Source organism: Rhinolophus ferrumequinum, chromosome 14 (genome assembly GCF_004115265.2).
Source record: "Rhinolophus ferrumequinum isolate MPI-CBG mRhiFer1 chromosome 14, mRhiFer1_v1.p, whole genome shotgun sequence".
NCBI lineage: Eukaryota > Metazoa > Chordata > Mammalia > Chiroptera > Rhinolophidae > Rhinolophus > Rhinolophus ferrumequinum.
This window is the reverse complement of record NC_046297.1, coordinates 62,870,349-62,887,746: the sequence shown is the minus strand read 5'-3', so window position 1 is coordinate 62,887,746 and position 17,398 is coordinate 62,870,349. Positions and strand designations below refer to the sequence as shown.

At 39.5% G+C, this 17,398-nt stretch overlaps 1 pseudogene; it reads left to right on the top strand.

Moving 5' to 3' along the window:
* Window positions 1–289: 289 nt before the first annotated feature.
* Window positions 290–15,838, top strand: LOC117033739 (cytoplasmic tRNA 2-thiolation protein 2-like; annotated as a pseudogene).
* Window positions 15,839–17,398: the final 1,560 nt, after the last annotated feature.

Sequence of the window (17,398 nt, the reverse complement as noted above, 5' to 3'; positions counted from 1 at the left end):
TGGTCATCCCAGTTCTAGGACTAAATTCTCAGTCAGCCTTTAGGGGAGCCATTTTCTCGGTCTCAAATTAGGGACCCTGGACACAGTTCACGGTAAAATCACGTTCAGCCATCAATCTCTCTGATGCATCCCATTCATACGCTTATAGTCACATGTGTCCGTTTTCCACATTTCCTCACAGCCAACTCAACACTAATTTGCACAGCACCAGAGCTTCTTCCTACAAATGTTTATTAGTTACAAAAGGCAGTTTAAATCTTTACAGTGTGGAAACCTTAACCCTAACCGAATGGTCAGTGTTTCCCTCAGCAGTAAGAATAAGACACATCAGCATCATGTGCCTTCTGATATGATGGATCGAGAAGGACAGTTATGTGGAGAGATCTTCCCAACCATCTCATCCACACCAATGCAGCGAGTCCGGGGCCATCTTTTCCGTATGTTGTCTTTCTTTGGGAAAACCCACTTGGGCACACTCGTACTCTTTAGTCATAGACATGATACCTGTTGGACGTGGCAGCTGAAATACCTTTAGTTTAGCTGACTTTACCTACAATCATCACAAAATAGAATCGTGTTGATGCAAAATAAGCACTCCTTGTACTTGGGGGGAAAAATCAATTAGCAACAGAATCATGTTGAACCACCCAGTGGTTATGGAGACTTAGGACTCATGCAACTGGAAATGGCCTGTTCTGTGGTGATGCTATTTCCCCTTTATTCTTTTGCCAGCCTCCAGCAACCATGCCTGGTTTCCACCCATCACAAAGCAAAATGAAACAAAAATCACCAGGGGTTAAAAGACCTAAATTGGATTATAGTCACACTGTATAGAAAACAAGGTTTTACTGGTAGGTAATTGCATTCAGCTGAATAAATAGCCTTACATTAGCTTATGGCCCATTAGTATTCTGATGGTGATTATTTTTACATAAATGTGTCTGCCTCTGAATAAATGGGGAAAGGGTGGAATGATATGAGGTTTTGAGATGAAATGGATATTCTGTTCAGTAAACCAGAGTTTTGGGCATGGAGCTAGGATTATGGGTGAAATTGAAATTACACAGCGATGTATTTAACATTATTTCTTTGCAAAGTAATCTGCTGAAGCCATATATTTATGGGTTTCAAACTTTGTTGTGTGTGTCATATAGAGGGGCCAGAAATACAGATATTGAGGCTCTTCCCCTGACATTCTGCATTGGAACCTCTAAGGGTGGGACTCAGGAATCTACCTTTTAAACACAGTTCCCAAGAAATGCCCTGAACACCCAGTTTGAAAAATGCTGTTCTAAATGTTGACCGGTCTTATTCTAAGTTGTCTATGATGATTCAAGGATAGATTGATCTAAAAGGACAAAGTCCACCACTGGAGATAAACCAAGGGTCAGTGAACAATGGCCCATGGATTAAATCGGGCTCACCATTTGTTTTTATATATAAGAATTTATTGGAACACAGCCATGCCCATTTGTTTATGAGTTACTTATAGCTACTTTCTTGCTAAAATGGCAGGGTGAATGGTTGTGACAAAGACCACGTGGCCTGCCAAGCCTAAAATATTTACTACCTGGCCCTTTAAAGAAAAAGTTTGCCAGTGTCTGGTATAAATAGATGCCATGGGCGAAGAAACTAGGAAAGTGGGTAAACTAAGAGATAGAGCAGTTGGCGGCTCACAAACTGTCAACTCCTTCTCTGGATTTCTCTTAAGTGATCCAGGGTGAATGGGCTTTATTTTTTTCCCAGCTTTATTGAGATACAATTGATTTATAATATTGTATAAGTTTAAAGTGTGCAATATATTAACTTGATACAATTATATATCGTGAAATGATTACCACAGTAACTTTAGTTAACGCCTCCATCACCTCACATAATTACCACAGTTTTGTTTGTGGTGGAAACATTTTAAGATCTACTCTTTTAGCAACTTTCAAGTGTACAATATAATACCATTAACTATAGTCACCATGCTGTGTATTATTCCCCAGAATGTATTCATGTTATAAATTTGTGCCCTTTGACCAATATGTCCCCCGCTTCCTCCTCTCCCCAACCCCTGGTAACCACCATTCCTCTGTTTCTAGGAGTCAGGCTTTTTTGGATTCCACATGTAAGTGACATCATACAGTACTTGTCCTTCTCTATCGGACTTATCTCACTTAGCATAAGTGAGACCACAAATGGAAGCATTTCCATCTTGCTCATGGCTGAATAGTATCCCATTATACATGTATTAGGTTGGTGCAAAAGTAATTGTGCTTTAAAAGGTTAAAAATAATTACAAAAACCACAATTACTTTTGCACCAACCTAATAGTTTCTGTTTCTTGGTTATTGTGAATATTGCTGCAATGAAGATGGCGGTGGCATAGGTCTTTGAGACCGTGATTTAATCTCCTTTGGATATTTACCCAGAAGCGAGATTGCTCAGTCACGTGGTACTTCTATTTTTAATTTTTGAGGAACCTCCACATTGTTTTCTGTAGTGTCTGTTACCTCCCCTGAATTCTAATCTCAGCTCTGCTACATACTAGAAGGATTTAACCTCCCTGAACTTCAGTTTTCTTTATCTATAAAAATGAGAAGGATTAGACTAAATAAAATAACCTATAAATGACAGGCATTATTGAAGTCTTTATACTAGGTAAGGGAGGAAGATGAATAAACCATAATCTGTACCCTCAGTTTGCTCAAACGTGAGCCTCAGGGTCTATTTTATCATTAGTGTAAGAAGTTAGGTGGTGTAGTTATTAAGACTGTAAGCTCTGGAGCCAGGTCTAGAACACTGTCTAAAATCTGGTTTAGCCACTAACTAGCAGTGTGACTTTGAGAAAGTTCTGTATGCTCTTGAAGCTATTCAGAAATACAGGGATTGTATTTACTCCAAAGTGTCAAGGTGAGGTTAAATTAGACAATGCAGGTAAAGTGCCTCATACAGTGCAGATCTGTAATAAATTGTTAGTACTAGTATTATTCATATTCTAGCATTTGTTTATCAGTGGAGACACCATTGGTTGGGGCCAGACAATTCTTCTTTGTGCAAATCACTCCAGAACACTTAGCATCCCCACCTATAATGTCCCTTATGTCAATGAAACAAGTCAAAGTGTCCCCAACATTTTCAAACATGGAGTGACAAGTACTATTATTGCCTCTTGGTTGAGAACTGTGTGGGCAGTATATTCTGTAAGGACTTGTCAATCTTTGTTTTCTTAGCCCAATACTGTGCCAAGCACATAGATAGCTCACTAAATACTCTTCAAAGAAAGGAGTAAAGCAGAACGACTAAAACATGACTTTGTGAATATGTTTGCCTTGCCACCATTATATATTTCTACTTTAGGTTCTACATGGTTCTATGAGATTTCTAGAATCGCTCATTGAATAGGAAATAGTTCTGAGGGAAAATGCTTCCAGCTGTTATGAACTAACATCAAGGTGGGTGTACGCCAGCTGTGACAAAAGCCCTGTAGGAGTAGTTTACAGGACAGAGAGAATGGGAGATGGGATACAGTTCAAATATAAAGTCAGAAATGTAAAGCTTTGTATGGTCGCTAATTGTGCCCCTGCATTAGTCTGTGCACAAAAGTAAGAAAGTCTATGACAACAGGAGCTCAATGGGAGATGCAACTCTTACCCACCTCCACCTTTATTTTAAAAGAAATTGAAACCCAAGTTCCTTTTGCAACTACCATCATGTTTTTTCTCTTTCTTTTTAAAAGAAGCAATCCACGCCCCATACTCCTCTTTCCTCTCTTCTCAGTCTTCCTGAGAAAATTAATCTAAAATTGTCTTCTCTCCTGCTTTTTTTTTTAAATTAGACACATTCTTTTCATAATTTCCTGAAAGTTCCTTCCCCAGCAACTTCAAATATTTTTTTTCCTTAATCCTCCTAAAGTCAGTGACCTCATACGCACTTTGATTTTCTTTCCAATTCTCTCAACTCTGAAGTTGAGTATGCTAAACAACACATCCATTCTCACGGCCTCTATAATGACATTGTCTTTATTTATCATCAGAATCCCCAAACTCACAAAATTTAATTCTGTAAAAGTATTCAGTTTTTAAATTTATAAAAATTTATAAAAATTAGTCTGCCCTCAAACGTCCCTGCCTACTTAACACAAATGTCTCCCACTCCATCAAGACAACTGAAGTAGCATTCACCTCTTATCATCACATGGAAACATCTAGCAGTACCATGAAATACAAGAACAAATCTATTTCAGAATAAAATTGTTCATCATCTAAACGATGCAGGATTTCAGACCTCATGTTTCTATCATTTTCTCAAATTCTTTCAGCTTAAAATGTTAACTATGCCAAGATGCCGTGTTTTGGGATAGCATGTTTTGAACCCCATCAGATATGACACCAAAAGCACAGCCGAGAAAAATAGAAATAGATAAATTGGGCTACAACAAAATTAAAAACTTTTGTGCATCAAAGGACACAATCGACAGAGCAAAAAGGCAACATACAGTATGGGAGAAAACATTTGCAAACCATATATCTGATAATGGATTAATATCCAGGATATATAAAGATCTCCTAAGATTCAATAACAACAAAAAACAAACTATCCAATTCAAAAATGGGCAAAGGAAACTTGAATAAACACTTCTCCAAAGAAGATATATGAATGGCCAATAAGCACATGAAAAGATATTTAATATCACCAATAATTAGGGAAATGCAAATCAAAATCACAATAAGATGTCACCTCACTCCCATTAAAATGGCTACTATTAAAAGACAAAACAAAACCAAGTGTTGGTAAGGATGTAAAGAAATTGGAACCTGTGGTCACTATTGGTGGAATATAAAATGGTGCTGCCACTATGAAAAAGAATACGGCAGCTCCTCAAATAATTAAACACAGAATTTCCCATGATCCACCAATTCTACATCTAGGAATACACTCAAAAGAATTGAAAGCAGGGTCGTTAGAGATATCTGGGGAAAAAAAGAAAAAAAGAAAAAAAAAGAGATATCTGTACACCCATGGTCATAGCAGCATTATTCACAATAGGCAAAAGATGGAAGCAACCCAAGTGTCCGTTGATGGATGAATAGATAAACAAAATGGGATATATACATACAGTAGAATGTCCATTCGGCCATAATGTTATACGTGCTACAACATGTATAAACCTAGAAGACGTTATGCTAAGTAAAATAAGCCAATCATAAAAAGACAAACGCTGTATGATTGATTGTACTTCAGGAGACAGCTGGAGTAGTCCCACTCATACAAACAGATAGTACAAAGGTGGTAACTAGGAGCTGGAGGGAGCGGGAAATGGGAACTTGTTGACTAATGGGTATACATTTCAGTTTTGCAAGGTGAAGCTCTGGAGACAGATTGCATAACACTGTGAATATATTTAACACCATGGAACTATACACTTAAAAATGGTTACGATGGTAAATTTTATGTTACGTGTACTCTACTACAATTTTTTTTAATTGGGGAATACTAGGGAACAGTGTGTTTCTTCAGGGCCCATCAGCTCCAAGTCACTGTCCTGCAATCTAGTTGTGGAGGGCGCAGCTCAGCTCCAGTCCAGTCGTGGTTTTCGGTCTTTAGTTGCAGGGGTTTCAGCCCACCATCCCATGCGGGAATTGAACTGGCAACCTTGTTGTTGAGAGCTCACGCTCTAACCAATTGAGCCATCAGGCTGCCCCTCTACTACAATTTTTGTAAAGTATTTTTTAAAAGTTCAGGGGAAACAGCCATAAAAATCTAAAAGGATATTACATTCAGATTGCTTGCCAAAAGAGTCTACATTTTCATTCCACGTTGAAGAGACCAAGACTGGCTTCTTTAGTACCATGTTTCCCCAAAAATAAGACCTATCATCTCTAATGCGTCTTTTGGAGCAAAAATTAATATAAGACCTGGTCTTATTTTATTATAATATAAGACCAGGTATAATATAATATAATACCAGGTATAATATAATACTGGGTATAATATAATATAATATAATATAATATAATATAATATAATATAATGTAATACTGGGTCTTATATTAATTTTTGCTCCAAAAGACCCATTAGAGCTGATTTTCAGGTAAACACGGTATTTAAAAAAAAAAGACTTTAGGATAACAAAAAGATCAGAAAGTAAATATGCATTTACATGTTTTTCAAAGTAAAACAGAGTATAGATTCTTATAACAGACTAGTGCACAAATTTGTTGTGTATATGGCAATAACAACAACAAAAAACCAATTAATTCTCTGTTCATTCTAAGAATCAGTGGCCAGTTGGAATTTGAATATAAATTGTTTTAAGTATAAGATATAAATAACTGTTTATACTTATTTGTTTCCTTTTAAGTCACAATTTAACCAGTTTTTCACTATTTATTGTTATACGTTTTCCTTGTTCTATATGGATTTATTTAAATAATCTTTTTCCACTAGACATCTTTGGATAGTAAAGACCTTCAATTATATCCTCTATGCGTTGACTTCCAATTCTATCTCTGGACCCGAGCAATCTAAGTTTTCCAAATGCCCCAGGACATTTTTACTTAAAATGTATTTGTATTAATTCAAATTCAATGTAAAACGTCAAGCCTATCATTACACCTCTAAATACTTTCCTATTTCTCAGTGTCATTACACTCACTACAGTGACAACATTGGTGTCATTCTGCCGACTTACATTTGCTTGTTCATCACTTAATCAGTTCCCAAGCCCTGTTGACTTTTCTTTTGAAGGCTACACGTCTATCTTTCACCTGTCCTCTTTTTTCCATGCCCTCCGTGGTTCTCTTAGTTCTGGTCCTTACCACTCATGTCTGGATGAGCACAGTGAATTTCTCTCTCGTCTTCTCATTTCTTGGCGTTTTTTGGTTTTAATTCCCTAATTCTACACTCCCCCCAAAACTCCCCCAGGTTAATCTTTCTAAAATGTAGCTCTGCTCCAGTGAAGACATTTTACTCACTTTTCCTTGAATACGTTCTTCTTTTCCTATCTCTCGGCCTTGCCTGATTCCCTCCTCCATGTCTTCTACCTCTCCGAATGCTCCTCAGATCTCGGTGCTGCCTCTCTTGAGGAGCTCATGCCTCAGTGCTCTGTCCTCAGGAACATATTTTGCCTATGTCCACCGGAAGCGAATGATCCATGCATGTAAACCCTAGCCATTTACAGCACAGAATCCAAAAGTAAGAGCCCTGGATACTTCTTCATTGCATAATCTTGAATAAAGCTCTCAATGGGTATAATGATTATAAAGTTGTTATTTTTTGAATGCCTACTATGCGTTAAGCATTTTATATTTACTAATAACAGCCATCATTTATTGAGTATTTTTTTAAGTGCCAGGTCCTAAACACATGACATAAATCAGTCCACATGGAAAGCTCTATAAGGTAGGTAGTATTATTAACCCCATTTTTCAGATAAGAAAACTAAGGCAGAGAGAAAATTTACAGCTTAGCAAAGGAAGTTGCAACTAATGATTGGTAGAGCTAGAATTCAAACCCAGCTCCTGAACCTAAATTCTTAACCACTACTTATATTATATTATAATATACCATTTAATCCTACAAGGCATATATTATTTTGCCCGCTTTGAAGATGAGAAAAGGAAATACCCTAAGTCACAGATGTGGCAAGTGGTAATACTAAATTTTATACCTAAGTCTGTCAGAGTCCATTAAACATTATTTTCTTAAGCATGCTTGTGTTTTTGAGATTAACATGACTACTTCAAAGATTATTATGGAATTAAACAGCATCATGCTTGTGCTATAAATGCTAACGTACTGAATGTTGCGTTGAGTTCCCCGAGAGCCCATTCTTATGTTGCCACAATGCCTATTAGCTGTAGACAAATAGTCTCCAAACTTTAATCCCATACTTCTTTCAGACTTTTATTGGTTTACAAATGTAGTAATTTATGTATAAATTAAGTATATGTGTTACTGTACTACTAAATTTTGATTCTGTCACTTGTTAGCTACTTGGTCTTATTCTAGTTTCTTAATCTATTTATGCTTCGGCTTCCTGATCCTTTAAATGAGGATCTTAGTATATACATATATTGGGTGTTGTGAACCTTAAAACAATTTATGTAAAGCATTTAAAACATCATCTGGTTCACAGTAAAATGTACAGAGTTCTAGATGTAATCATTATGATTGTGTCTATTACAAAACATACAAAGGTGAAGTTTAAAGAAAATGAGAAACGTGAGTTAAATAATTTTATTTTAGCTTACTGGTTAATGATATAAACTTTTTTGACCTGCCTAAAAATATCACTAATGTCATTAATTTTAGCAAGAGAAATATGATGAACTATTGTCTGCTGCTTTTCAAAGCCTGGGTACAGTGTTTTGTGGTACAGTGATTTGATCACCTGGTTTTAGATTTATTTTGATTCTTGATTTGAATGACTGCCTAGTTGAAAAATATACTTAATAAAGGAACACAGGTCCTTATGGAAAAAGCATGTTCTTAAACAAGTAATCATATTAACTTTTATTAGTTAGACTTGGTCCCTATTTTTGGTCCAATTCACTAATAATTTTAAGTTTTGTGTTGATATTTTGTTAATAAATTTCCATATTCCATAATGTCAGTCTCTTTTTTTGCAAATTAAAGGACTGTATTTAATATTTATAATTTTATAAATGTTCTAAAATTACTGAAAGTTTTCATTTGGAAGATTTTTAAATAGGTTAGAAAATTCATTTTCAAAGTCTTATTAATATGAAATAGAAGAGTTTTAAAGATAAAATACACCAGTCTTAGTCTCAAGAACAAAAACCACATAATGATGGAAATATTTTTAAACATATATTTTCAAAATCCTTTCTCAAAAGTGTGAAGTTCTTTCTCATTTATTGTCTAAAACATTACTTTAACTCAAAGGGATCAACTAAGTGGGTATATTTTGTCAAAATATCACTCTTAGATAACATATCAACTATAGCCATTGTTTTTATCCCATGATTTGTCTGAAAAAGAGTTCAAACCAGGAGGAAGGGGAATGCTATTTTTCCATTTTTTTATTGTTATCTTCAGCTTCAATTACTTCATTTTGACCAGCAGTTTCTTTGCAAGAAATATTTTAAGTCACTAGCACATTTTAAGAGGGATTGTTTATTGATTATTAATAAATTGATATTCAAATATTAGTTATTAACTATTAAATAAGTAATATAGTATAAATCCATTTCACCAAGAACATGTACACCGCAATATGTCACCGTATGTTTAGACCAACTGAATGAATGAGATCACCACCAACCAGAGGTTGCCACCATCAACCTCTGGCATTTTTACAGAACTGGCAGTTACAGAACTGCCATTTTTTTGCAGTATTCTTATGGACCTTGTGACACAGAATCATCTAACCTACTGACTAAGTGATGCAGCCAGTATCAGTCCTTATATTAACTGTTAGTAAAGCTCCATAAATCTCTATTTTCTTAATGAAATCTAAATAGAAATTGAAATTTAATATTTTATTCGGGGACCTCAAGGAATATTCTTGCGCCTTCCTACAATGTATACACCCTAATTTGGAGAGGACGGCACTAAGCTGTGTCATGCCGACAGTGCCCCCACGTGGTCACCGGAGCATAACGTGACGCATGTTTTCTCTAATACCCCGGTTTTTCCCCTTAAGGAGACTCAAGCCCTCACAGCTTTTTTCCCCTGTCTTCTACTATCTTTACTGTCAAACTCAAACATAGCAATACACACATATATGTATCCTTTTAAACTTCATTTCTCTTGTTTCACTTTTATATTCCCCACAAATATCCCTCTTCCCCACTCTTTTTTTTAACAGAAAAATTACTCTAATCATTACCTATAAGCATATAGTATTAGTCTAATGTCAGCATTCAAGAAGGTAGAAACTATCCATTTTTGTCTAAAATTAAACAATAAACACCCGTATTCTCAATTTCAAAAGGCTTCATAGATTTTTAGGCGTTTCCTTCAGAACTACTATTTTTCACTTCAACCTCTACCATATCTTCCTCTTCTCCTAACTGTATCAGTTTGCCTTAAATATGAGAATTCAAAAGACATATTTTTCTTATTTAATTTCAATATTGTTTTGTTTCAGGTGCTTTCAGTTCCTGGTAAGATGGAGTAAGCACGACCCACTCTGTCTCTGCCACTGATGCAGCTATAAAACCTGGACAGAACACATGCAACAGTCACTCAGGGACCCTGAGAAGTAAATCGTAGCAGGCAGATTGGGAATGAAGACCAGAATTTGAAGTACTACCAACCAGTGGTGATATTTTCGTTTTTTTCTCTCTGGTATCCCCCAGCCTGAGCACAATGCAGGCTGAAACCCAGAAGTGAGTATTAGCACAGAGAGCTCCTGAGGAAACCCGAATTTTGCCTCAAGTAGTAAAAAGGGGACTCTAACACTGAAATGAGTACATACATTTTCCTCGTGTTGTTTTCTTCTCTTTTCTCACACCCCAGTCTCAAAGCACTGCCGTGGTGGCGGTGGTGGCAGAGGTCCCTATGGGAGCCCACCAAATGGGGAGGGTGTTGGGGGCCCTTCCTCTCTGATGGATGGAGCTGTTAGTTCAAGAAGGTGGCATGACCCCTTCTTGATGTTTACACTCTCTCTATCCTGCTAGCAGTGAACCCCGGATGTGGACATAGTAACAAAGATGTATGGCAGAGCAGGATTAACTAAAGCTCCAGCTTTCTAGCTAACGGAACAAAAGGGAAACACTCAGGAAACAAGTGCCAGTAGACTGCAAAGAGGAAGGAAATCAACACAGTGACTTCATAAAATTACTTATGTACTCCCAGGTGTCCCCTGGCCTGTGCATGCATGGAAGTGACCGAATCAGCATATCAAAGAATTCAAGAACTAAACACACAGACAGGCCACTGTTCACGTCATAGGCTGACCCCTGGATGACGCGCACACGTGACAGATCGAACTGGAACTGCAAAGGCTTTCAAAACTTTGAACTGACATTGGAAATACAGTCCAGAGAAGGGAGGTCGGAACTTGTAGCCTGAACCTAACCAGATCAATTGCCTGACAAAACAAAAATATCTGTTTTCAGTAGGATTTAAATAAGAACAGAATCTCACCACATAATGCACAAAATGTGCAGGATACAATTCCAAATTACTCGGCATATGAAGAACCAGGAAACTTTTAATCCACATTGAAAAAAAATAAAAAGACAATCAACAGACAGCAACCTCAAGATGACACAGTGTTAGGGGCTGAATTGTGTTCTGCCAAAGTTCGTATGTTGCCACCCTAACCCCCAGTACCTCAGAATGTGATTATATTTGGAGATGTGGCCTTTAAAAGGGTGATTAAGTTAAAATGAGGCCACGAGGATGGGCTGTAATCCAATCAAACTATGTCTTTATAAGAAGAGGAAACAGACACACAGACAGACACACAGATAAACACAAAAAAGTCCACACCCAGGCACATCATAATCAAACTTCTGAAAAAACTAACAAAGAAAAAAAAAAATCTGTGAAGCAGCCAGGCAGAAGTGTTGTCTTACATACAGGGGAACAATTAAAATTCAGAAATCATAGAAGATAAAACTGGAGTTCTTAGAAATGACCCCAAATCCACAACTAAACAAAAACTATAAACTGAATTTCATTAAAATCAAAAACTTTTGCTCGGCAAAAGACATTATTAGCTCATTGAAGAGACAAGCTGCAGACTAGGAGAAACTCTTTTCAAATCATATATCCGGTTAGGGACTTGTAGGTGTATATAAATTAAGAACTCTATACTCAACAGTATGAAAACAGAAACCCAGTTTTAAAAATGGGCAAAAGAACAGATACTTCCTTTAAAGAAGACATGGATGTGACAACTGCATATAAAGAGATGCTCAACATAATTAGCCATTAGAGAAATGCAAATGAAAAGTATACGATGCCACTCTATACCTATTAAAATGGCTAAAGAAAAAAAAATTAAGTGCTAGTGAGGATGTGGAACAACTGAAACTCTTATGTATTGTTAGTAGGAATGGAAAATGGTAGTCACTCTGGAAAACAGTTTGGCAATTTCTTAAAAAGTTAAACTTACATGTATCATGTAACTCAGTAATTCCATTCCTGGGCATTTGCCCTTGAGAAATGAACACTTGTACACACAAAAAAATCTATACATGAATATGGCTCAACTCCCAATTACCAAAAACTGGAAAAATCCAAATGTCCTTCAATTAGCAAATGGATAAACAAACTGTAGGATAATTTATACAATAGAATACTATATAACATATTGAATACTATACAAGCTATACAAAAGAAACAAACAATTGATACATGCAACAGTTTTGATAGATCTCAATGGAATTATGCTGAGTGGGAAAAGCCAGTCTCAAAAGATTCCATTTATATAATAGTCTTGAAGTGACAAAATCATAGTAATGAAGAACAAAACAGATCAGTGTTTGGGATGGGGGATGTTATTTTAAAGGGGTGTCACAAAGTAGTTTTGGGGGGGTACCATAACTGTTCTGTATCCTGATAATAGAGGTGTGTTAAAATTCAAAGAACTAAATACCCAAAGAACAGTCAACTTTTCTCTATGATAGTACAGGATATAAAATTAATAAATGAAAAATACATTCTTCGATGTTGGCAACATTATGACTTTTTCAAAAATTTTTATTGCCAAATATCAGTTATATTGTTGGAGAAATGAGCCTTTGGCAACTAGCTCTGAAATCTAAATATAACTTACTACAGTATATTCAGGGAAAAAATATATTTTGAGTTTCCATTATTACTTGACAATGAAGAATGACTTCAATTCAGAAGTCAAAGAAGCACGATGGGGCTAAGCTAAGAATAATGTGAGGGTGGGGTAAGGAGAGCTGTGCGCGGAAAAACAAGTCCAGCCAAGGTGAGTGGGTGTGGGTTCTCCAGGAAGAAAGGAAAAGAGAAACTTCCTAAGACAGAAAACGTCAGGCCTGAGGGATTACCAAAAACTGGAAAAATCCAAATGCCCTTCAATTAGCAAATGGATAAACAAACTGTAGGATAATTTATACAATAGAATACTATATAACATATTGAATACTATACAAGCTATACAAAAGAAACAAACAATTGATACATGCAACAGTTTTGATAGATCTCAATGGAATTATGCTGAGTGGGAAAAGCCAGTCTCAAAAGATTCCATTTATATAATAGTCTTGAAGCGACAAAATCATAGTAATGAAGAACAAAACAGTTGTTGGAGCTTTTCATCATTTGCTTATTTACCTGAAAGGGTAGGAAGACACTGTTTCGAAAAGGAAGAGATTGATCTTTTCAGTCACCAAGTTTTGGTTCCACAGCTTCACCCCACCTGTCTTAGTCCTGGCTGCTATAACAGAATCTCACAGACTGGGTGGCGTATAAACAACAGAAATGTGTTTCTCGTAGTTCTAAGGGCTGAAGTGTTCAGTGTCTGCTGAGAGCCCGCTTCCTGATTCGTGGAAGACTGTGTCACTGTGTCCTCACGTGGCAGAAGGGGCCAGGGTTGTCTCTGGGGTCCTTTTTATAAAAGCTCGAATCTCATTCACGAGGTCTCCTCCTCATCATCTAATCACCTCCCAAAGGCCCCCCCCCCCAATACATCACACTGAGGGTTAGGATTTCAACCTATGAATTTTGGGGGGACGCAAACATCTAATACACTGTACCAGCCCTCAGCATCAGTAGTTAAGAGAGTGCCGGAGCAAGACGAGGTAAATTCTAGAAATAACATTTTTTCTTTTTACTATAGCTATAGATATATAGATATTTAATATGTATATATATTATATATACATAAAAATATATGGTTTATATAGAAAAACTATCAATACATGTAAAATACATAGTTTATATGTATTTTACATTTATATATCATATACAATTTGTATTTATATTCTAAATATATTTAAATTACTAAATATATATATATTTAGATTACTAAATATTGTTAAAATATGCTCCACATGGTAAGGACTACAAGAGGCCACCGCCACTGCCACCTGGCGTGAGCAGAAGTGTGTGAAGTGCAAGCGAGTCCTACCTGTTGTGGTGCCTCAAGCCGGAGATGCCTTCTGCAGGGACAAGGTGTTTCTAGGTGTTTTACATCCACAAGTTCAGAGCCACGATTGGGGAGAAGCAGCTGATCTTTCCCAGTGAGAAGGTTCTCCTGGAAGGGTCTGAGGGGTCTTTGTCCAGCTCCATGGTCGGGCAGGTCCATGAGGGCCTGAGTGGAGATGCTGCCAAACGACTGCCATTTGTGACAAGGGTTGTCTACATCAAAGAAGGGGCAGCTTGCCGCCAGAGCCCGAGAACAGAGCACAAACCCTGGCCGAGATGAAGCTGATCCTGCAGACGGTCGGATGCCAGTGACACATCGATGGAGGAGCTCTTGGAGAGGAGGTGACTGCCGGTTTTACCGGAGACCTGACCAGGGCAATTGGAGGCCCCTGAGCCCGTCCCCTGTCCTTTGGAGCATACATTCCGCCCACCGTTCCTATAGTCGGAGCCATTTCAAGGATGCAAGCTGAGAGAGCAATGTGCTTTGAGTTGCTGTCTGGACAGTATACGTGACTGAATAAGTTAGGGCCTCTACGTAAACCCTTAAGATTCTGGCCGGAGGTGCGGAGATCTATTTGTATTATGGAGCCCAAGACAAGCCTCGGCAGTAACTTCCTTTGCTTATTAAAACTGCCGCGTACCAGTCTGGAGGGGCCTGCCTCTTTTCGGTCTCTCTTTGCCCTCCGTGCACCACGGCCAGTTTCAAATTTTACCTGCAGGGAACTCCCGAGGTTTTGCACCAACACACGTCGCTGATTTAGAAGAGGTGTTCAGCCTGCCATCTGTGCCATGCTGCTTTGCCCAGGGCCAAAGGGCCTCCAGCAGCGGCTGAGGGTTGAGGGGGCCAGAGACATCTCTAGCCCGGTCCAGGGGGAGACGCAGCTAGGCCAGCCTGCAGCCAGGACCTCCAGAGCCTGGCTGGGCCACCCACAGCTGCCCAGACTAAGGCTCTGTCCCTCCAGGCTGTTTGACCCAGTGATGGCGCTGAGCTCCTTGGAGAAGCTTCTATAAACCCTGAGGCCCCATTTGGTCCTGCACGTGGCCTGGATCCACGGCTTCTCCAAGGAGCTGATGGAGAACAGCTGTACCACTTAGCCATCAATGTCCTGACCAGGCAACAAGCTTTATTGCCTGGAGCTGGAGCAGGGCCTTCCTCAGCGGGCACATGGGCTTCGCAGACCAGCCGCATAGTGACAAAGTGTTGGTGCAGCCCAGACGTGACTACACGCTGAAGGAGGTCTCCTTCTCGAGCCTCCTGTTTGCTGTCCAGCCACACCAAGGTGCCAGGAAAGGCCTGCAGGCCCAGTTCTGCTCCACAGATAGCACTGTGTATAGGACAAATGAGGAGCTGGTCAAGGCCCTCAGGAAACGCTGTCCTGCCAGCTTCCTGGTCCCCACTGCCTACTCGGTATGTGTACCTCGGACCTACCCAACAGTGCCACGGCTTTTAGGGTTCAGATCTCCTTGAACGTCCCCCAGATGCAGCTTCCTCAACTTCACTGGCTGGAGCCAGGATGCCCACGGTGCCCTGTTGTGCTGCAGAGGCGGGCAGGGCCCAGGGCTGCTGTCAGGGGGCCAGGTCCAGTGGGTGCCCTCCCTGGCCCCCCTGACACCTTACATCCTGGTCCAGACCCAGCTCTGCAGCCAGAGGTACTGGCCTCTCTCTGCCAGGGGAGCCCTGGGAGGGGTCCTGCTGGTCATGAGCCTCTGTGGGGCGGGTCCCACTCTGTGGTCCCCCACGGCCTCGGTTACTTAGGAGTATCTGGTTAAAGACAGTGACAAAGAGACAGAGATGGGTGAGAGCTGAGCCCGAGCACGAGCTCCTAGGACAGGACGTGTCCAGGACCCTTACTCAGTGTCATGGTCACCCTGTTGGGACCTCTACCACACCACACCAGGGACAGGGAGGCAAGGACAAGGATCGGCAGGGGGCATGTGATCAGGTTTAGATAAATAAAAACATTTTCAGTTAAAAAAAATACATATGTATAGATATAGATAGACAACTCAAGTTATGATAAAAGTTGACATTTAGAACGAGCCTGTCCTAGGTTTAAAATATGTACGTTTATTGACACCCTTCCATTTAAATCGTGGAATCTAAATCCCTTCACCTTGGATGTGATACGGATTTAGTGACTTGGTGACTCGTTTCAACCAATAGATATGGTGTAGGTGATGTTATGTGACTTGAGAGGGTAAGTCATAAAAGCGACACAGCCTTGAGCCTGTCTGTCCCTCTACCCGACTCCCCTCTCTGTTTCTCTGTCTTTCTCTCTCTGTCCCCCTCTCCCATTGCTCTGACTAGTGGAAGCCGCCACCATGCCGTGAGTCTGTTCAAGCAGGCTTGCAGAGAGGCCCATATGGAGAGAAACTGAGACTTCCCATCAACAGCCAGCACCAATGGGAGTGAGTCACATTAGTGTGAGAGGGCCACCTTCAAAGTGGATTCTCCAGCCACAGTTCAGCCTTCAGACGTCTGCAGGGACAGCCAATATCGTATTGCAACCCCAAGCCAGAGCAGCCCAGCCGCGCTGCTCCTGAATTTCTGAGCCACAGAAATGGTGACGGATATAGATGATCACTGCTGCTCTAAGCCACCAAGTTCTGCAGCATTAGATAACTCACAGAAAGCCTATGTACAGCAGGCTTCACGTGCATTATCTTATGTAACTCTTACAAAGTAGAACATCTTATTTTACAGATGAGCAACCTGCTACCTGCAATTATTGAAGAATTTATTGCACAGTCGGGGAGTTAATTCACAGCCGAGCTGGAATTCACACTCAGGACACGCCATGCAGGTTAAATGACTGCATGTCAGTCACTGGGGACGCGGTCATGGAAACTGGTGAGTAGAGTGTTGATCAGAGGGAACAGCTATTAAACAGGAGTAGGGAGAGCACCACCAAGTTCAGCTAGAAGGAATGAAAGAGCTCAGTTAGCAAATCCAGTGGAAACTCGACAGGACAGCTTGAATTTGAAGGTAAGGACTGAGCTCCTTGGCAAAGGTAAAAGCAAACTGAGGTGAGAAAACGGCAGAACTGTCGAGCGGTTTGTATTCTTTTAATGGCAAAGGAGATGGTAGCCAAGAACACAGCAGGAATCAGTCAAAGTGGAGGAAGTGTCTCTGGAAAAGCCACACTGCTGGGTTCTGTTACTGGTTGCCCTGGCAATAGGATCCCCACCTTGTGGTAATGATATTGAAATGGGAAAACTTCATGCAAATGAAGTAGCTAGTGATCTTATTGGTGCTGATGTTCACATCTGTCTGGATAGTGCCACCTTTTCAGGAGGGCTGAGCACAAATTTGGGA